General features: G+C 40.3%; 1 protein-coding gene across 1 annotated transcript in view; it reads left to right on the top strand.

The window, feature by feature from the left end:
* The window catches only part of TMEM38B (transmembrane protein 38B), a 285,502-nt gene extending 263,911 nt beyond the window's left edge, over positions 1 to 21,591 (top strand). The window contains exons 8-9 of the mRNA XM_026456267.1: positions 19,874 to 19,972; positions 21,503 to 21,591. The gene's annotated coding sequence lies outside the window, so the exon portion shown is untranslated. The remainder of the gene's footprint in view (positions 1 to 19,873; positions 19,973 to 21,502) is intronic.
* The last annotated feature ends 1,350 nt before the right edge of the window (positions 21,592 to 22,941 follow it).

Raw genomic sequence — 22,941 nt, 5'->3', positions numbered from 1 at the left:
AGTTTCCTTTTCCATTTGGCACTCAGTCTAGCTAAGCTATTTTCCTGACATCTGAACCAAGTCTCCCTCTTTGTTTTTGACCAGGATGTCTGCCTATATTTCCATCCTCAAGACTAGGCAATGAAGATACCTGGACCTTTCCCTTCCATACATATCTTTCAGTTTCCGAAGGTACCACTCAAGCAACAAGAACACTCAGTGATATGGCCAATGGCTGCTAAAGAGCAAAGAGGATGTGGGAGGAAGGGCAGGAACCAATGTGCTTCTATTCATACTCAGTTTCTCCAGTGATTTAGAGTCAGTTCATCTGAAGAGACATAGATTGCGATGGACTTACTTTGTCACCTTTCTTCACTAGTATGTGTACAAACATAGCCTTTTCTGTATTATTTACATCAACAGAGTATCCTTAAGCTCATTAATTACCTCTTTTATATTAAAAATTATGACCTGGTATCCTTGGCAAACAAAAAACTACTCATCCCCTAAAGTTCTCTGATGTCTTTACTTGAGTAGATTCCATATTTGTTTTTTGGGGTCCTACAGCAGTAGTCACTAATGCACACTCTGGAGCCATTCTGCCTGGGTTTGCATCCTTGCTTTGGCACTTACTAGCAGTGCAATCTTGGGCAAGTCCTATATCCCCCTCTCTGTGCTTTTCTAATCTGTAAAGTGGGGATAATTATGGTACCAACCTTATAGGGTTGCTATGAAGACTGAGTCAATATTTACGAACACCTTAGAACAATCCCTGGTACTTAGTGTTACTTAGTAAGGTGCTGCTGCTTCTCTTCCTCTTCCTTTACTTGTCCTTCTCCTATTCTTCTTAAGCACTCTGGATCATGGCCTTTCCTATGGTCCTGAGATGATCAAAACATAGGGAAGAGCAGAGAGCAAGGCTGGAGAAATTATATGTCAAGCTCATATGACTTGTCTTTCCAGAAAAATATAACTTACTTATTGAGCCTTATTATATGTTAGACACTTAACATGTATTTCTCTAATCCTTACAGCAACCCTAGAAAGCAGATATCATTATTCCTATTTTGTAAGTGAAAATAGAGTAACTTTACCCAAGTTACTTCGGTAACTTGCCCAAGGTCCCACAGTGTCAGTCCTTTCTCTTTTTTCTTTTTCTTTTTTGTTATTAAGGAATATCCATGGCTGGGTAATTCAAAGAAAAGAGGTTTATTTGGCTTATGGTTCTGCAGACTGTACAAGAAGCATAGCACTGGCATCTGCTTCTGGTGAGGGTTTCAGGCTGCTTCCTCTCATGGACTAAGGCAAAGGGGAGTCAGTGTGTATAGACATCACCTGGTGAGAGAGGAAGCAAGAGAAGGGGTGGCAGGCTCCTTTTAACAATCAGCTTCTGTGGGAACTAACAGAGTGAGAACTCACTCATTACCATGAGAACAGCACCAAGCCATTCATGAGGTATCTGACCCAAACACCTCCCATTAAGCCCCATTCCAGTACTGGGGATCAGATTTCATTGTGAGGGACAAACATTATCCAAACTATAGCACACAGTTAGTAAGGGCAGTTTTGAAATTCAAAACCAGCTCATCTGACTTCAAGCCCATTTAATTTTCTCTCTGCAATTGGGACTTTTGTGATTCCTTAATTCCTTGCACTAAGATTTTCTTTTTTTAGTTTTCTTCTTTTTTTCTTGAGAAGGAGTTTAGCTCTTGTTGCCCAGGTTGGAGTGCTATGGCACAATCTCGACTCACTGCAACCTCCGCCTCCCAGGTTCAAGTGATTCTCCTGCCTCAGCCTCTCAAGCAGCTGGGATTACAGGTGTGCACCACCATGCCCAGCAAATTTTTGTATTTTTAGTAGAGATGGGATTTTCACCATATTGGCCAGGCTGGTCTTGAACTCCTAACCTTAGGTGATCTACTCACCTCGGCCTCCCAAAGAGCTGGGATTACAGGCGTGAGCCACTGTGCCCAGCCTGCGCTAAGATTTTCAAGTCCTAGGGAAAGGGATGGATGGAAAAGGCTTGTATTATTTGGATGAGATCAGGAGCTCTCCTTGTAGAAAGCAGAGTTGAGTGCTGACCTCACAAGTTAATAGGCTGTAGGTGGCACCAGTAGCATGATCAACAAAGCTGTGGCATTTCAGTCATTTAAAACTTAATCTTGGCTTTGGTATATTTGAGACTTAACTACACTAAGTGCTTTTGGATATATGTCCGGGTCTCTACAGGGGAGTACAATGGATGAGAGCATTTTTATTTCTAGTAACGTTGATACAGTTTTGTTCAAATACATGGAATATTCCCACCTCCACTGGTTTCTTTCCTAGTAACAAAGTCATGGACCATTTATGGCCTCACCCACGTACCTCTCTATTGAAAGACATAAAATATGGCAGTGCATTTCTGTGCCAATGAGCAGAGAAATTGTCAGCTTCTCTTTTCCTTATTCATGTGTTTCCCAGGGTTGTCACTTGGCATTTTGGGTAATGTGCATATTGATTGGTGCATATTGACTGGGTGTTGCAGACATCCTAACAGAATGAATACATGAGATGTGAAGTTTCTCTTTACTATACAAATTTGAGGGAAAATGCTGAGTTAATGGGAGGATGCTTTGGTATAAAATAAAAGTTAACATGAGCCAGGCTGCCAGCAGAAGTGCTAAGGGGAGAGACATTTTATAATTTATCAAGTTTTAAGTCTGTCTCACCAATAGACAGAAGTGTCATTCATGTTGATTAGCTAAAAGGTCTCCTCACAGACAAGGATCTGATTCTGAGTTCAGGGATTCTTTGCCGATTGTAAGTTCAGGCTCCTGAATGGCTCTCCTTGTCCTCTCCCCTTTCCCGCCCAGTGCACCACTTCAGAAGAGGAGAAGCAGTTATATTCCTACTCTGTAATTCCTTATTTTGCCTCTTTCCCCACTAATTCATTCTGAACTCCAGACACACTGATTTCCCTTTGCTTCAAACTGGTTTTACCTAATTATTAACCCAGCAGGAAGAATTAACTTGTAACTCCAGCGTTGTTTTTGTGTCTCTTGAGACATCTCAGCATGACTGAGCACCATAAAATCTGAGTTGTGATTTCTGGACCTGGAGTGTAGTTGTAGAGAAGGAAACTTGAGGGGTGGCTTGTAACATAAGGAAATCATTTTGATGGGAGTAAATGTCTGCAAGTGAACATTCGCTAATGAGGTTGAGAGTTTATTTATAGCAAATAATCACCGTTATTATTCTTTATGTGCTATGCATCCCCCCAGCATTGGGTTGTATACAACATGCCAAGATTTTTGCTGAATGTTTCCTCTTTAAGTCATATGGACAAGACAATTTAAACATGCGAAAGATAATCCAATTAGAGAAGTGGGGAGTTTTCTTGATCTTTTATGTCATCAAGTTAAGAAATTAAGACAAACAATTCATGTGTACATATCTGAAATAATAAATCTATGATCAGCATAGGCAAAAAGGGGTGGAAGTAGAATCTATTGAGAGAGAGGAATTTTGTGTGGAAGAGAATAATAAATAAAGTTATATGCTATTTGCTATGGCTTTTTAACATTAGCTGTCATATGAAGCTGTTACTTGATGTCAGGAAAATCTATCCTGCTGCCTATTTGTATAAATAAAGTTTTATTGGGGCTGGGCACGGTGGTTCATGACTGTAATCCCAGCACTTTGGGAAGCTGAGGCAGTAGGATCGCTTGAGTTCAGAAATTTGAGACCACCTGAGTAACACAGTGAGAGTCCATCTTTACAAAAAATTCAAAAAAACTTATTTGGGTATGCATACCTGTGGTCCCAGCTATTAGGAGGCCAAGGTGGGAAGAAGAACACTTGAGCCCAGGAGGTCAAAGCTGTAGTGAGCTGTGATTGTGCCACTGCACTCCAGGCTGGGCAACAGAACAAGACCCTGTGTCAAAAGGAAAAAGTTTTACTGGAACAGAGTCACATTCATTTGTTCAGGTATCATCTATGCCTGGCTTCACATTATAATGGCAGAATGAAGTAGTTGCTACTACTTTACTATTTAACCTATCTGGAGCACAGATAGGTTAAATAACTCACCCAAGCTCACACAGTTAGGAAGTGGTTGACTCAAGATTCAAACTTAAGCAGTCTGACTCTATAGCCTGCCCTCTTCACCATTGTACCATACTGCCTCTTTTACTATATAAGACATAAATCTAGTTGCCTTGTAGGTAGAAAACAACTTGAACTTACCACTCCATTGTTTCTCTCACCAGCCTGGCTCAGACTGTGTCTGAACAGGACAGCAATTTAGGTGAGCTAGAGGCTACATTGGGGAAGTGACTGAAAGTACCATCAACAGTAAAACTGTCTGCTGTGGTCTGAATGTTTGTGTCCCCTCTCAAATTCATATATTGAAATCCTAGTGGCCGGGCGTGGTGGCTCAAGCCTGTAATCCCAGCACTTTGGGAGGCCGAGACGGGCGGATCACGAGGTCAGGAGATCGAGACCATCCTGGCTAATACGGTGAAGCCCCATCTCTGACAGAAAATACAAAAAACTAGCCAGGCGACGAGGCGGGCGCCTGTAGTCCCAGCTACTCGGGAGGCTGAGGCAGGAGAATGGCGTGAACCCGGGAGGCGGAGCTTGCAGTGACCTGAGATCCGGCCACTGCACTCCAGCCTGGGCGGCAGAACAAGACTCCGTCTCAAAAAAAAAGAAATCCTAACCCTTAATGGGATGGTGCTTGGAAATAGGACCTTGGGGAGGCAATCAGGTAATAAGGATGGAGTGCTCATTATTATTAGTGCCCTTATAAAAAGACATGAGGAAGTTTGCTTTCTCTCTCTTAATCATGTGAAGATATAACAAGAAGATGACTGTCTGCAAACCAGGAATAAACCCCTCACCAGACACCAGATCTGCTGCTAGCACCTTGACCTTGGAATTCCCAACCTCCAGAACTGTGAGAAGTAAATGTCCATTGTTCATGCCATTCTATGTATTCTGTCAGCCTGAACTGACTAAGACAACACCTGTTTTCTACCATTGGGTCAAGATATGCCAGACTGAACTCTGCCTAGGCAGACATTGGTGTTTTCTTTTTAAAAGTTTACTTCCAGACTGGCAGTGCAATTGACACATGGTAGGAATTCAAAGATTGTCATTATGGAGTCCCTGCCCAGTTTCTGTTAGCTTTCCTTCCTGATATTAGCACCTTGAATTTCCACTGAGAGAGCACCTTTCCACCATAGTCATTTATGTAGACTGACTGGGGTTGACCTCACCCTAACTCCAGTGGTGGGTCCTGATTAGCCCATCAAAGTGTCCTGTCCTTCTTTCTATCATGATGGTGTAGCGATGGGAACATGATTTAAGCTGATCCAACTAGAGTAAAGCTCACCACCTGCCATGGAAATGCAGGGACATAAATGCTCTCTTCCCCACGGAAGGTGGTAATAAGAGGATTTGTAGCATGGAACTGTCTTCTCTGTGCGAGGAGAACTTGTGGTTGCTAGGGAGCTGCTATGTAAGGCTTGAAGTTGGAGCTACCCCAGATTTTTACCTGGGGCCTGAAACCAGACTTATTCCTTGAACTATTTATTTACAAAAGTTTGTTGTTGTTGTTGTTGTTCAAGCGGATTTGGGTTTTGGATTTTCTGTTGCTGCCAGATTTCTAATTGATAGAGGCAGCAATCTAGTACAGCACAAAGAAGATAGGACTAGAGTGAGGGAATCTGTGTTTAAGACCTGGCTTTCCAATGAACTAGTATTGTGTTCCTGCATATGGTAGCTGATTTATGATTCCTGTTTCCCCACTTGAAAAAGGATAGCCCCATCTTCCTCATAGGACTGTTGTGAGAAGGAAGATACATCATTTATACCTTCAGAAATGTGTTTGAGGGTAGAGACAGTATCCCCAACAGGGTTGAAATCTTGCAGACAGAAGTTAGCTCTACTTTGTCCATTGAGATACAGCAAAGCCCTCCAGGGCTCAGTCTTGCTTCCCTGGCAATTGCACAATGGTTGGATGATGCCATTTATGTATCTGGTTTGATAGACATCTCACTTTATTAGTTTTCAAGAGGAAGGATTCTTTCATTAGTCTCCCCTAGATTTTCTACTTTGAGTCAGGAATGGAGGACAGAGTGGCTGGATGAATAATGAGAATGCTATGTTGACTCAGGTGGAAATGATCAGGTAGGGGCTAGATGGCTACGCATTAGGGATGCAGAGAGGGCACACCTGCACCTGCACCAGACTTGTGTGTGTTCCATATTTCTTTCTAGGTAGAAATTTTTAAAGTAATTGGCATGTTGTACCATTAGAATAGCAAGCAGACAACCAGGCTTTCAGTCCAGGTACCATTTCTCACTGTACAAGGCCGTGCTGGTAACTAAATGGTTTAAACTTCCTGAGGCCTCAGGTTTTCTCATCTGTCAAATGGGCATCTAGTATGTATGCTGCCAACCTTACATTGCTGGTATGGGAATAAAATGTGAAAATGTCAGTGAAAATATTCTGGATTTGCAGAAAGCCCAAGTAAGACAGTATGCAAAAATTCAGAAGCTGCACATCTTTTTAGATTTGGTTCTTACTTACAGAAACCCTTCCCAAAGGGAATTCTCGCTCTATGAATTACACTTTCCAATAGCATATCTCACAGGGCATGATAACTTCTAAACCACTGATGATTTTCAGGACTCAGTGTGTACATGCAGCTACTACTCTCTAGAGAAGGCCTGTGGATCATCTTCATTGTCATCATCATCTGCGTATCTGCATCCTCATCACTGCATCATCACCAGCACCATTTATTAAACACAAGGTATATCAGGCATTATGGTTGGTGCTTTACATATATTCTCTAATTTAAACCTTGCGATATCCCTTTAAGATAATTATCTACTTTTTATGTATGAGAAAATCAAGGTTCAGAGAGATTGAGTTTCCTAAGGTCACATAGTTAGTTGAGAGCTGTGCTGTAACCCAAACCCTTGCTCTTTTCACTGCAGCATATTGCCTCTACCAAAGGGAGCTTTGGAATTAGACCTGGAAGTTCTTATCTCATTCCATTGCTTCAGCAATTCAACACAAAGGCTCTGGTCCAACCCTTTTCCTTTTGTGTCTCAGTAGGTAATATTTCATCCTTCTCCCCTCTGATCCCACCCTCATTGCCAGATTCTGGAACCGTCTGCATGTTTCTGGTCTATAGTTCAGCTTCTCTCCCCAGGCGTTTGAGAAAGGCATTCTCCACAAAAAAGGAAAACACATTTTATTAAAGCAAACATGCAGTCCTCAGCAGTTTTACTTATCTTATTTATACACTGCAGTGCAGCTTTCTATGACCTAGTGATTATCATTTCCCAGAGCTATCATCATTTTAAAGCTACCTGTTCATCCTGCTTCAGCAGATGGTACTACGCTAGGAGTATTGTAAGAGCATTAAAGAAAGGAAAACAAACAAACAAAGGAAAGATCTGTGGTTGGGTCAGCCAGAGGAAGAACTCACTTGCATTGTCTCCCAACACTGTTCTGCTTCAGCTGGGGCTGTGACGTGTGACGTGACTCCTAGAGGCCTACCCACTGGGGAAATTTATTTAGTCAGGGGTTTTCTTTTTCCCTTCTTTCTCCCTGTCAGTTGGTGGCATATCTTCCCAATTAAATCTCCTGGTCAAATTGAAGTCATTTGTCCCTTTACTCACTCATCTGACAAAAGACTTTTTGAGCACCTACCCTGTGTAAGGTACTGTTCTAGGTTTAAGTTTTGATTGGCACAAATAATTCTATGTCCTTGGACAAATCCTTTCCTTTTCCAGACCTCCCTTTTTCCTTCTATATGATGAGGGGGGCTGGCTCAAGTTGCTAAATCTCATCCCAGAAACAGAGGGATTGGAACTGGTAAAACCATTTTACAGATAGAAAATTCTAAGATTCCAAACAAGCCAAGCTTGTTAACAATGGACAGCATCCAAGGAGAACTCCCCAAAGGATCAAAGGATTACAATTCAAGTAGGTGGGCTGCCCAGGCCAAGTGAGGACCAAGCTGTCCTTCTTCTCTGTTTCAAATTCCCTGAAATTCTTAATACTCTAGAGCAGTGTTTCTCAACGTTTTTTTCATTATCTCCCTCATAAACAGCCTTTTAAGACCTTTTTTTTGCTAATGTCTTAAATTTTTTTGCTTAATGTCTTAAATTTCACAGGGAGGGCCCCTGTGAAATTTTAATCCCACAGAAATACTGGATACCTCTTTCTGTACGATGACCTTTGGGAAGCAGGGAGCAAACCATGGTAATAGCTAAGGTTTTTGGCCTTCAAGAACCAAATTTCATCTCCTTGGTAGTTATACTGGCCCCTACTGAGAATGCATGCCCTACAGCAATGATTTTCAAACTCGTCTTTTAGTCGATGCAAATTCTATGCAAAATTCAACATATGAAATGTTGAATGTTGTAAAAGCAGTATTTTACACAGCCAATGAGGAAACAAGTTAATATCCTGGTAGTCTCCAAAAGGGATATTGAATACAGGACACTCGAATATACCTTTTTTCTCTTTCTTTCTCTCTCTCTCTCTCTCTCTCTCTCTCTCTCCCTCCCTCCCTCCCTCTCTCTCTCTCTCTTTCTCTTTCTTTTCTTTTCTTTTCTTTTCTTTTCTTTTCTTTTCTTTTCTTTTCTTTTCTTTTATTTTCTTTTCTTTCTTTTCTTTCGACAGAGTCCTGCTCTTCTTGACCAGGTTGGAGTGCAACGGCACAATCTTGGCTCACCGCAACCTCTGCCTCTCGAGTTCAAGTGATTCTCCTGACTCAGCTTTCTGAGTAGCTGGGATTATAGGCGCCCACCATCATGCTCAGCTAATTTTTTGTATTTTTTAGTAAAGACAGGGTTTCTCCATGTTGGTCAGGCTGGTCTAGAACTCCTGACTTTAGGTCATCCACCCACCTTAGCCTCCCAAAGTGCTGGGATTACAGGTGTGAGCCACCATGCCTGGCTGAATGTACCTTTAAAAAATTATAGTTTAAAGATATTTTAAAATGTATTTTGAGGAAAACAGTTTAAATGAAACATTGACAGAACCCCTAAAACACTGGCACAAAGTTTGAATACCATTGCTCTATAGTCTTCTGGAACATGGGATTTAGAATCAGATGGGATGGGTCTGAGTTTATTTGCTGTTACACCAACTACCAGCTATACCATCCTGGGCAAGTGTTAGAGTTTCAGTTTCATCGTCTGTAAAATGGGTATTTGAATGAGAATGTACTTCACAAGATATCTATGAGAACTGAAAGAGATAATCAACTGTGCCTGGCACATGGTAGACACTCAGTAGAATTTAGTTATCTCTCATGCCACTCTTTGTCTTTACATTTTCTTCCACTGTTATAGCAACTTGTGCTTGAACACACAGCAAACAATAGCTGCTGAGGAACTGTGGCCAAATAAAACAAGGAAGGACTCCAGTATCACTCTCAATGACTCTGTTTTCCCTTTCCTGGACATAGAATGGGGAAGGGTATTATTACGCTGCCTGAAATGATGTTAAACTGGCATGAGTCCTGACTTCTTTTCTTATGAAACTGGTGGATCCGGTTTTTAACTCTTTATATCCTGAGTAAGGTAAATCTTGTAAAAAAAAAAATCATATCTCATTAAATGGAGACCACCTAGTTTTATAGGGGAAACAGCAAATGTTGTTTTATAACAAACTTTCTTTAAAAAGTGTGCTCTATTTTGAGGATTTAGCAGTACATATATATTTTTTTTCTTTTGGACATATGAGTTGTCTATTTATGTACATTTATGGATTTGTTGTGTTTTGAGTGTAATAATATCCATTGAGTATCAATGACCATGTTCTCTTCAGATTTCTACTTGGGGTTGTTATCCATAAAGGTATGACTTGCTGGGATTTGACACCAAGATCATTAAGAGTGCTACCAGATATCAATGTTGTAAGGAGAGTTCAGGGCTGTAGTCTAATCCCATTTGAATTATTTCTGGCAGTTTTCCATGGTCATCTGTAGAAGAAGCTATGGGACGGGGGTCATGTAATGTGCATTCTTTCAGATCCATCAATATGAAAACCAGAAATGGTGATTCCAGTGACCCTAATCCCCACTGTAATAAGTTTTCAAGAAGAAAAAACTAGGGAGAAAATGAAAAAAAAAAAAAAGCACGACAGGTTCACTGCATTAACCTTAAAATTTCTGCTAGGGGAAAAATATAGTATTTCTTCTTTTGTATGTGTGTTGACTCCAATAGTTGATAAAACTGAAGTTCTACATCATAAATTCCCATTTGGACATGCAGTTCTGAGAACCTGCATCCAGCAGCCTTATCACTTTGAAGTAAAGTCACAATCACTAATGGAATCTGCTAGCTTTTCACACACTGAAATTAGCTTTGATTCTTCCCCCCAAACATATGTTTAAAAGCAACATGCACATACTGTACACTGACCCATCAAAGCAATCAATGCCTTGGGGGAGGCTTGTGGACTCACCTATTGGGGTTGAGGAAAAAAGTGTATTTCTTTCAGGAGGAGAAATAGGATTTCTGAGCTCTCTTCTGGCCCCAAAGAAGGGAGCATCTCCTTCTTCCTTCCCTATGAAAGAAGAGAATGTAAATGCCATTTTCCTTTGCGACTGTGAATAATAACATTTATGCTCTGAGATTGGTTTGCTTCTTTAATATGAAAAATGATATTCTGTTTGGATGAGACATTTCCTTGAATGCTTAGCATAAATTGAGCCCTTAAGCTTTTAACAAGAAATTCTGGGCTGTCTTGCCTGAAAACTCTGAGTAGATCTTGGAAACATTGCAGGTTTCTTGATTTGATGCAAAAAAACTAGCCTTTTTCATGAGATTACTAACAGCACCCTTTGTTTGATATTCAGGAAGAGCCATCCAAAACAATCCTTGTTTGTATATCATTTTTTCTCTATCTTGGTCGCATTCTCTCGCTCAGATTCTGTTGCTCACTTGGCTCTTTCTTTCTTTGTCTCTCTCCTTCTTCTTCCCTTCTTTCTTCCTCTTCCTCTCCACACTCCCTCTTCCTCTTACATCTTACATATACACTTCCTTTCCTTTTTATTTTTTAATCACACCCTTGAGTGACACAGACCCAGTTAAGGTATTACAGAGCTGAGAGATATGTATGCTGGAGAAGGAAATGCATTTTTCGTCACTCATAGTGACAATTAAAATGACAACAACAAGGCCAGACTCCTCCATCATTGTTTTTTTTTAAATGCTCTCAGCATCAACTTTGCAAGAATTATTCTGGCTGATGCATGAGTGGACTTAGTCATTTTTTACATTGTGTGATGCAGAGCTTCAATATCATTTCAGAGAATAAATTAGCCTCCATCTCATTTAAACCAGCATCCTAAAAATCCTTCTCAGCAACATGCTATTCTAGCCAAGGAAGGTGTATTTGTATAGATAAAAAATCTCTATGAATTTTGGCTGGGATGTTTGTAGAGATGTAAAATCTTTCTCTTTGTAGCATAAATGATGCATTAAATTCTGGTGTCAAGAGATCAAAGGCATTTTGGTGTATCACATTGGGGTTTCCTAAGAGGACTCAGTGGGTAAGCTGTAGCCACTCAGATTGGGACTCTAACATATACCTGGATCATTCTTCAGTTCTGGAGAATACACAAAGGATGGCAGAAGCACTTGGAACCCTTCCAAGGGAATGCAAATACAAATGGCTAGTTGTTTCACAGTGTGTTTTGCATTTCTGTACTGGCAGGATGTATTTCCATGCTAGACAGAAATTTGGTTGAGCCTCTTTGAGACAGACTGTCCCTGCCTATGACTTGGGTACCCTGTTCTGCTGCTTCTCGTTTTGATGCCTAGAACGGATAGTCTGCTGACAGACTAAATGGGGTCCAAAGAAGACCTGTATTCATGTCTGCAGCTGCCGGAGACCTCAAAGTATTTTATTGTTTGAATGGTTTTTTAGAAGGGGAATGAGTTGGAGAGATGACTGCCAGGCAGAGGCTGATGCCACTGAAATCTCACTTGGAGAGGCTGAAGTCTGATTTTCTTATAAGATGTAACCTTCTGAAATGTGTGTGTGTGTGTGTGTGTGTGTGTGTGTGTGTGTGTGAGACCCAGGGGCCTATTTCAGAAGGTTACATGTTATGTGTGTGTGTGTGTGTGTGTGTGTATATATATATATATGTTATATGTATATATACACATATACACATACCTATATACATACATATATACAGAAGGTTATATGTATATATATGTATATGTGTGTGTGTGTGTGTGTGTGTATCTGCCCTCCTGGTTGGTCTTCTTTTATACTCATCTCTGCTCTGGCACTTGTATGACATTGCAGACATTGGTTCGTCTCTCTCTCTACCAGGTGTGTGCTCTCTGAGGGCCAGGACTATGTCTTACTCATATCTGTGCCCCAGTATCTAGCACAGTGCCTGGCACATTTTAGGTGCTTAGTTAATACTGAATAAAATTTCACAGACCAATTTACAAAAAAAGAAGTATGATTTTGTATACTTGTGTCATGCCTTCCCCAGTCTTAGTTCAGGTGCATGCTTGGAGAAAATTTAGAAACCATGGCATAGAGAAGAGTTATAAATCATTTAAATAAAGTCAAAGGATGTTGAACAACCCTGAGAACTCATCAATCCTAATTTAATAGGAGTGAGAGATGTTTCACATTTCAGATTCTGGCTTTCTGGTGTTTGAGGGTAATGCCGTGTTGACCAATTGTTCATGCCCAACACTTTTCTTCTTCCTTTTTCATCTGTGAATGGAAGTCTCATTGATGTTGGGAGATGTTCATGGATATTGAAAGCATTTCACTTTGTTGTCTAAAGAAGGCTTTGTCCTAAAGGCATGAGATTATTCTTTCACATGAGGTGGAAAGGAAAATAAGAAAGCCTCCTTCTGTCCTTGGGTTCACATTGTAGGAACTCTTTCTTGCAGCAATAAAAGCCTTTGGAAGAGACCTTTCATTATAAGGGTTTCATGTTAAGTACTGCACATGGGGACAGAAGCTAAATTCCAATTTACTCAGCTGTATTTCCCAAGATTTGTTCCCTTGCAGCATAGGAGCTCTGTGCAAGCTCCATCAGGCCACTGCAGACCAAGTCAGAGGATTTGAATATTAATGCCTTTCAGGTTTCCTTTTAGAGGAAGCCCTCTTAGTCACAATAGTGAGACCCTGCCTGCAAGTCTATGACTGAACGCAAGAATAAAGAGTTCAGAGTATATCAGTAAAAGGAAGAATCTGGAAAATGAACACAAATCATGTCCAACAATCCAACTTGTCTCACCTTTTATAAGGATATAGAGAACGCTGTTTAGAGGAAGAGAGATGCTCACTGCTTAATGAAGGCTTGTCATTTAGGAGCCAAAATAAAACCAGTTTCCCATGTAGTCAGATACATTCTTGATGAGATTCCGAGTCTCACAAAAGAATTTGCAGATTCTTTCCACTCACATCAAGTATCTAAATGTTGATCTGGAGAAACAAAGACATGGAAAAAGAAAAATGAGTTTGTTGTCAAATTGAAATACCACATTTTTGTATTGCTGGCTGATGTCTCTGTAATTCTCATCTGCCATTCCTTCATCATATGTAAGTGTATGTGTGTAATTTTTCCCTCCAAACCTGCAAAACATTGCAAAACTAGATTTAAATATTTCAGGCGGTCTGCACCCAGCATTTGCATTCCTCTGACTCATTCAGAGAAAAGACATCTGAGCAGAAATACAGCAGATAAAAGAGAAACCATTAATCCAAGGAAGATTACTGGCACAGAATCTTTATCTTGTATCCTTCCTGAAATGAGACAAAGATCTCACTATGTACATCCCTCTGGCTTAGCTTCAGATAGTAAGCAATATAGAAGTATAGACGTGGTCCTTTTTAAAGGCACACTGCTGTATTTGTCTGAATTCTGAAGCATCATCTTTCTGTTAGATTCTTGCTTTCTTGAATGTCTTGCCTTCTTTCTCAGCATCTTCTGCCCTGGCTTTCATTCCATATAGTGTCACTTTCTAACTGGGATCCCTGCCTTCCCCAGGATGTTAGGGTTGACTTTTAAAAGCCTATTACGTAACATCCAGGGTAGTACTAAGTGCTTGAGCTATGAGGCACTACAGCCAGAGCCTTAACTTAGTTCACTTACTGTAGGAATCTAGGTATAACTTTACTTTCTTTATCTGTTAAATGGACAAATACCGGACCCTTGTGCCATACTTTTGACAGAGAAATGTTGGGTTCATTTGAGAAAGCTTTGGGAGTAGAAGTGATGTAAAAATGCAAGCTATAATATTTTAAGTATAATATTAAAAACAAGTTGAATACAAAATTAAATAACTTTTAAGCGTATCAGCCCAATTTACTAAGAGCATTGAAATCAGTGTTTCTTAGGAAAGACTTCTACTGCCTTCTTAGTTAAAGCCAAATACAGTAATCATTGCCATTGCCATTTGGAGCATCTACTGCACTGTGCTGGGCATTATTCAGAAATCACCTCATTTAATTCCTACAACAACCCTGCAAAATAAATGTTATCTATTAACATTTCTATTTTGCAGATGAAGAAATGGAAGTTTCAAGAGGGTAAGAAATTTGTCCAAATGTTCATAACTAATGGGTATCTGGATTTGAACTAAGGTGAGTCTAGGCTCTAAATTATTTCCAATATTTTATTCTGCTACTACAGTTTATAAGAGTCCAATCAGGTTAATACTCAACTTTGATGTTTCTTCGTTTATATATTTCCATGCCAGATGGATGAGAATATGTGCAGTTACAAATGTATTACACACAAGGTGGTTTAATAAGCAGTTTCCAAGTTTAACAGCCCTCACTGTCATTTCCTGATGAATCACCCTAGTCCATAGATCAAGCTTAATGCCTCTCAGTCTTACTGACAACCAGGAGCACTGGGCCTCACTGTATAAACAGAGTGATGTCCTTATCCTGAGTGTCCCATGATGAAGGGGACGTTAAGTCTGAATCTCTCATAGAGAAGTGACGCTAGTCTGAGATATCTCTGGGCACTGCAGTTCTCTCCATCTTCATCTATCAGAAAGGTGTTATCAAACAAGATGTGTTAAAACCTTCAGATACTCCGTGGCTTCTACAATGGAAGAGATGATTATGATAATGATGATGATCATAGAGAAGGGGTTAGCAAAGTGAGGAGCTAGAGAATAAATATTTCAACATTTGCAGGCCACATGGTCTCTGTCATTAGCTACTGAACTTTGTCATTGTATTGTAAAAGCAGCTATAGACAATATATAAATGAATAAGTATGGCTGTGTTCCAATAAAGCCTTAGTTACAAACACAGGAAGAATGCTAGATTTGGACCGCAGGTATAATTTGTTGACTTCTGACTTAAAGGAATTTGGGCCAATTATTTTGAGCAGGAATGATAGGAGTTATTCATTCCACTTTTATTTTAGTGGACTTCCTCAACCTAAGGTAAAGAGAGAATGAACAGTACACAGTATTCCCCTCTGGTCATTGTTCCTTTCTAAGATTACTAAAAAATATAGGTCAGGATGATGACGATGACGACAATAATGATGGTGATTATAAAATAATGATGCTATTCACAACCATCTGAAATTGATGTAAGCAATTCTTTCTATCTCAAGCCATAATTGGAAGCCATACTCTTCTCTGACCCCTATTCCTGCTGAGCTGCCAATGGTCATTGGCCATTTTAAAAATAATTTATCTCCATGTTGCAATGATAGCAAAACCTACTGTATCCAATTAAATCTCCACTTACGGCAGCCTAGGGAGTGTGATCACTTTCTGTAGATAGATTCATGTCCCTGTGACCTTATCTTCCTATACTTTGCATTTAGCTATGACATTAAATTGCAGGAAATGATACAGTTTTGAATCATTCCATTCAAAAGGCAGAAGCCAAAAGTTCTCCTGTGAGTGACAAACACATGGACTGCTTTTTAGATGGGAAACATCGGTACTTTAAGTGGGCTCTGTAAACTGGGCCAGAGGTTCAAACATCTCCAAGCCTGGTGGGGTTTGTGCTTTCAGATTCGCTCCAGCTAGATTTTATTTCCAACAAAGGCTCTTATTCAGATAAAGGGAGTTTGCCTTTCTTGTTTCCTAGGAGACATTTTTTTTTTTTTTTTTTTTATAGTTCCCTGGAAAAGATTCTTCTTGAGGCATTCTCAATCTAACTTCCTCTTCTGGTTAGGAAACTGAAGAACATTAAAACTTGAGGTTATGGAGAGTTATGCCAACTGGGACTAAGCTGTGATTATTTTGTTGATTTAAACTGACAGAAAGGTGAAGTCAGAATAAAATCTTGTTTCTCCTGTAATTTAGAGGCTAGGAACCATGATGGCTTTTTCCCCCCTAATAATGTTCAAATTATCCATTCGGAGTGATTTGATTTCAGTTTGAAGCTGGAGATCGCAGTAATAATCTTTCGCAGTATGAAGCACTTATTTACGAAGTGGTCTTTGCCATTTTTAATTGCACTTTCCCCTCATGCCCTTATTAATTATCTCTCTAGTTCCTCTTAGGTCTTGTCACGATGCCAAGTATTGAAATAGAAAAGGTTTATTTATTTCCAAAGACATGCAAAATAGGACAGATTTTACATCTTGCTGTTTTGACTCTTAAAAGATCATACTTGCAGTGGGCAAAAAGGTGCTCCATATAAATTGGGACCCCCCTGGATTTTCTGCTGGTAATGCACCCTTGGGACTGTTGCTTGCCTGGGGCATCCTTGGAAACCTCAAAAAGCGTTGTATTTTATGAATCTAGTGAAACTAGAGTTTGCAATTAAAATGTTTCTTTGCTCAATAATGGTCAACAACTCCCAAATGCTCCTGGGATTAAATATTATTTCCTCTCATATGACCACAGCTTTGTTTTCTTCTACTTTGCTTAGTCAAACAAGTCTCTTCAGTGTGCCCAAACTATTCTTAACACTTTTCTGCCTCTGCATTCATGTCATTTCCTCCATTTGGGATGTCTTTGTTCGTGTCTTTGTTTTAGTCTGTTGAACTCTTACACATAATCCTTCAAATATCATCAAATTTTCAATTTTTTGTAGAGTCCTTTATCAACCCTCCTTTGCCTCTGCAGAGTACTTGAATTATACTTCTTTTGTCCTACCTGATATTATATATAACCGTTAGTATTCTTGTCTTAACTGTCCCAGCTTGATTGTAAACTCTTAGGACAAAAAGGTATTGACTTATTTTATATTCCCCCAGAACCTTGAATGTGTGTGTGTGTGTGTGTGTGTGTGTGTGTGTGTGTGTGTGTGTGTAGTGGGTTTCCTATTCAGGTTTGATGAACTCAACTACAACAAAATATTCTAGTTCAATTCTTGAGGATCTATTCTAGAGAAGGTTGGTAATAAAAGAGCTCTTTTGAAAGGACAGATCTGATTGTACTACCTGGGCTTTGAACACTCCAGAGAATTAGGTGAGGTCTAAAACAAACTGGATCCTAAAACTTATTGTAAGCATCAACACCATAGTTAGATTCTATTCCTCAGCTCAAGGTGACAGGGGCATGAGAAAATGAGATAATTATTGATAATAAAACAAAAGAATCTCTGTGGCTGAAAGTATGAGCTGAATATATACGAAGAGCTTATTTTCCATCTATAAATTATAGAAAGAACATTGAAGTTATATCTGTATCTTCTTGAGTTTGACTACAACCTTCTTGTACAAAAATATTATTTGTTATGAGAGTTAGAGATGAGTGTTACCCAGAGAGGCAGCTTTTATGTTTTGCTCTTTAAGAGTCTTTCCAATTCTCAAACTTACCCTTCTCTAACTTGTAGGGCAGTTGAATGTCTTCTAACTGAATGATCTCAGCAGGACGTCCTGAGCTTCTAAGGAGGTTAGCATTCCAGCAAACATTTGGCTTAGAGAATTCCTAAAAAAAATGTACTCTGAAGGCAGTTAAAATTTAAGGAGCCAATAGAAACTGTGTGTGTGTGTGTGTGTGTGTGTGTGTGTGTGTATTTCAGCCTCTGGAATGTGACAGCTACTATTCTCTCTAGTAATTTGTTTTTCTCTCTCACACTGATTACATACTCAGATTTGAAATGTAATAGAGTGCATATTATGTTATTCTCAGAATATTTGAAAGGAAACCAAACATTCCTTCCTTCATGAGTCAGTTTTCCTAGTTGTGGTGTAAAAAAAAAAGTGACCTCTCAGAGAAGCCGATGAAATGACAGATTACTTTTTAAAAATGGACTTACATTTTCTGCAATATTCTAAATCTGAATCGCCCGCTGAGTAGCTTTCCCTTTTGTGTATATATTTTAAAGTGCCAGTCATGGTTGAATGTTAATAATCAATCTGGCCATTGATCTTCAAAGATACAGAATGTCTTTCTGAATGTGCTGACTGTTGTGTTTAATACAATTTTATTTTTGTTCTTGGTGAAGAGAGGAAGGAGAGGTCAGTCATATATTTGTAGGATTTGTATGTTTGTTCTTGACATTTGAACATTTTTGAATCTTTCCTCATCCATTTAATCTTTTATATATCAAATATTTAATCTGCGCCTTTACTATGTGCCAGGCTCTGTGCTAGGAGCTGGGAAGTGTCTGTGAAGCAAAAGCAAAGTCCTCGTAAGAGACAAATAAAGAACAATTTCCAAGGGGGAAAAAAGCTTCAGACAGTCCTCCGATAACTGCCCTTTCAGAGCCACTGTTGTCTGCTACTGGCCCCATACAAACCCTCTTCCCTCCTTTTATAACCCCACAGCCCCGGAGACCTTTGTGTGCCTTAGAGGTCAGCTCACAGATGTGGCCCTGGGACGCGCTCCTCTTTATCTATATTGTACTTACAAGAGATGGAGGCTCATGGGTCTTTTCTAATTTTTTCCTTTTTCTTTTTTTGATTAGCATCTGCACAAATGGCCTCAGTTCATTGCTTTAAACTAACTAATCCGGCTTGTTAAGACAGAGATTGTCATCCACAAGTTGTTATTGGCAGGCTTCTAAAGGAAGAGGGTCCCAGTCAAAGCAAGGCAGGCTTTGGAGAAAGGTTATATAATATAAAATGTTCTTCAGGCGCTGTATGAGAGGGAGACAATGCTGCCTCCCAGGGCCTGTTCTCAAGAGCTACTTTACAGGCTTACATAGTCCTGCCTATTCTACCTCATGAAAAGGGAGATCCAATCATTGCTTTCTGGAAACTATTCTCCTCATCTCTTTGGCTGTCATATGTATTTAACAGTAGTGCCCTCAAGGACAATGGGTGGGGGGTAGTAAGCATGCTAGGTGCTCCAGCCTACAGCCGGTAGTTTTTCATTTCACGTTGCTGGGTTTGCTAAGAATGGTCTTCTTTGTTTCCATTTTGAGTCATGGCTGAATTCTTATATGTTGTCTGATCTTCAAGCTGAAATACCCAAGGGACCAGGCAGCTGTGAATCAACCCTGTGCGTGTGTGTATGTGTGGGTGTGTGTGTGTGTGTGTGTTTTCTAGGAGGTACTATAGCAAAGAAGACAGTATACTTTTCCTTATTTCTTTAAATCGATAGGGATTTGGAGGAAAAGACTTTAATAAAATAGAATTGTGACTGATTATTTTCCCCATTCTGAGCACTGCTGTGAAATCAGAAGGTTATGAATAGCATGAGGAAAAAAAATAATAAAAAAAACCCTTTTCTAAGGCAGTCCTGTGGGTTTAAGCCCAAACCTTAGTTTTATAATAAAAGCTCAGTGTCTATATGCTAACCTCCACCTTATGAGATGGATCTCGTTTCTGATGGCGGAGTATAAAGAAATCTTCCACATGCTTTCACTTATTGGGAAGGTACACAGTTGCTTATCTGTTGTTTTTCTTCCACATAGTCTACATTGTGATTTGGAAATTTGACATCATGTATTTTTTTTTCCCCAGGCCAGATGTTTTATCCTGCTGTGTTAAGTCATCTTGACATGTTGCCATGAAATGGAAACAACTGCTCGTTTTAATATTGCTCCATATCTTTATTACAAGGTACGTCTCATGCATCTTAATTCCTCATATTTTCCCTCACTGTCATTCTCTGATCTTCTTCATCCCAACCCCCCCTTTACTCCTGAAGAAGGCATATTGTAATTGTATGACAGTCGTGTCCCAGTAGCTAAAGAGGTTCTAGATAGCATAATGAATATGCAGCGTATTATCTCCCAGGATGTGTGCCTGTGTCTTTAATCACAGCTGGAATGCAAAATCGAGCTCCACCTTTCAACTCTATCTCCATCATGCTGAGAGAGTGAGAGAGAGCGAGACGGAGACTGCTAGACAGCTCGAAAGAGATTGCAGCTCAGATGTCCTGAAAAACAGCAAATCCCTCAGACCTGGCAGATTCCGTTACCATGAGAACTGCAGATATTTCCATTGTGATGGTTTGCTCCAACAGCCATCTGTTACACCCATTTGATTAGGAAGTACAGTTCAGCTTGCATGGGATTTTCATCACACCTTATCCCAGGGCAGTATATAGAGGCGCTTGCTTTTTTATATGCTAAACTCCAAGGCTTCAAAGTACTGTAATTTACCGAGGCGGAGGGCATTTAATGAAATGGTATGAGAAGGTCACTAAAGACCGAAGTACCGAGAAGAAATACACACAGGAGATGTAAGAGAGGATTAGACTCCACAGCTGAAATGCAACCAACTCAGAAAATTAACCATGTTTAGCCAACCCTTCCCTTGATAGAGAAAAGTAAAATGATGGCCTGGGATCTGAGATCTTGCATCCCAAAGGGTGGAAGATGTTTTTGTGTGGTCATGGCATGAGTATCACTGGAGCAGTAATTCTTTCTCAGGACTCAAGGACAGTCAAAATAAAGGGAGAGAGGGGTAGTGCTTCAAACACATCTCATCAGTGGAGATGAATCCACTGTATAAAGATTACATTAGCTCTAAAAATTTTATGATGCCATCTAACTTTTCCATAGACACAAAACGACCTTAAAAGTTCCTTGAAGCAGCGCTGTAATTTACAGATTTAAACCAGTTATTTGGACTAGTTGCCCCTCTGTGTATTTTTGTGGGGGAGGAAATGCTGATGGTACATCATATAGACATAAAAATAGGAATTTCCTTCAATTAAGATTCTCCGAATACCCTTCCCTGGTGGTAGGCATTCTATGTCCAGACTTCCAAGAGGACCAGCGTGGTCTAGGAGGAGCTACCTAGAGTGTCTTAAATTGACTGGAGCTCCTGTAAACCTGGGAAGCTAATTAAATGCTTACACACCAACATGAATTTGTGATTGCTGCACAGGGGCCCTTGATGTGGCCTCCCTTTGTTTTCCAGACTACATTTTCTAGGATGGACTCTGATAGTATATAAATCAGGTTGCGTGAAAGCAGCCAAATTTTCCAAACTTGCTAAGTTCGCAAGTCTCATTATATCACATTTTGTCTGTTGGTTTGGTTTCTGGGTGACTGTTTCTGAACAAGGGAAATGCTCTCCCTATCTGATTGCACTGAGGGCTAAAGCACTTTTCATCTACTCTCCTTCCTGGCCTGGTGTCAGATTGCCATCCAGGTAGGCTGGGATGTCAGAAGAAACCAGAAAACTCATTCCCTGCTTTAATGCCAAAGATGTTTTTGTGGTGTGAAAGAAAAAGTTCTTCGTGGCGCTTGATCAAGATGGTAAGGCAGACATTATTCAAGTGGGGCTATGGTGATGGATATAGGGTCCACTGGAACAGGGTCTTGCAGTAGGGGAGAGAGATTGGGCTGGACTCCGACTCCAACAAAGAGGAGTGGGGATTTATAACCAAGGAGCAGGGTGGGGGTTGGTAGATGGAAAATTGCTAAAAGGAAAACATGAGGGATTAAGGGGATTCTTGCTAGACTGACTCAATAGAATTCTTGCTGAAGGCAGACCAGTGTGATGAGATGTAGGGGGTGGTCAGAAACAAAGGGTAGGGATTTTCAGTGACCGACTTAGCAGGATTCCTTCTCAAACTAGATTCTAAAGGAGAGAGAGGGAAGTCCACTGTTGCCCTAGTCAGAAAGGATTCAGAGGAGCCTGACTCAAGTTTGGTCACAAAAGAGAGCCTTTGTCACTGACCAGATAAAATCAGTAAGGAGGATCATGGAGATTAAAAATCAGAAGAAGATGTTGCTCCTTTTTTTTTGTTGAAACATAGTGGATTCTTTTATTCTGCAGTGGAAAGACTCAGACTTCACAGATGAGGACCTGTGTTTTCCTTGAATGAGGAACCAACTAGTTTAGCCAGCAACTGAAGGCATAAATGAGTCTCCGTCCCTCCTTTGCAAGTCGGAAGTTAGGAGGCTCTGCTCCTCCATCCTAGCAGCAATTGCCTAGCACTGCAGATCCTCCAGTGGTGTTGACTTTCTGTCTGTCCTACACCCTGGAGATTGCCATTTCTCAAAGGTTTTGAGGCAGGGCTCTGGTTTTATGAACACAGCGCCTATCTTTGAAAGGCAGCAGATGCAATGAGGGCCTGAATCGAAACAATAAATACCATTCAGGTTTCCTGCTCCGAACTTCTTATATAGTGGTTCCTTTGTTAGAGCAAACATGGACTAAAATGCCTTCTCCCTTCCTCCCTGCTCCCTTCAGCTCCTCTCCACAGCTAGGATCTCAGCCACCTTTGGAAAGCAAAGGTTAAGTACCCGAGGCAAAAACTGTTGAAACACAAAGGACAGGAAAGCCAAAGTATCCCTTACTTGCCAGAAAGAGAGTGAGTAGGGCAGAGAGTTTTTGGGGAGGGGGATGAATTTTAGTTGAAGCTGGAAGAGAAACAGACCTTGGAGGGGAGTGCTAGCTAGAAATATTCTCCTCCGAGCTGGGATGTTAACAGTGGCACCTTCTGACTTAATGTGGCATCTTTCTTCATCGTTATCAATCTCATGAGAGCTTTCCTGCCATCTGCACCATTCCTGCTTCAGGCTCCCATATGAAAGTCCAATCTGGCAGCATAAATACTGGCTAATGAAGAG

The sequence above is a fragment of the Piliocolobus tephrosceles genome, chromosome 14 (assembly GCF_002776525.5).
Source record: "Piliocolobus tephrosceles isolate RC106 chromosome 14, ASM277652v3, whole genome shotgun sequence".
Lineage (NCBI taxonomy): Eukaryota > Metazoa > Chordata > Mammalia > Primates > Cercopithecidae > Piliocolobus > Piliocolobus tephrosceles.
This window is presented reverse-complemented; position numbering and strand designations above follow the sequence as displayed.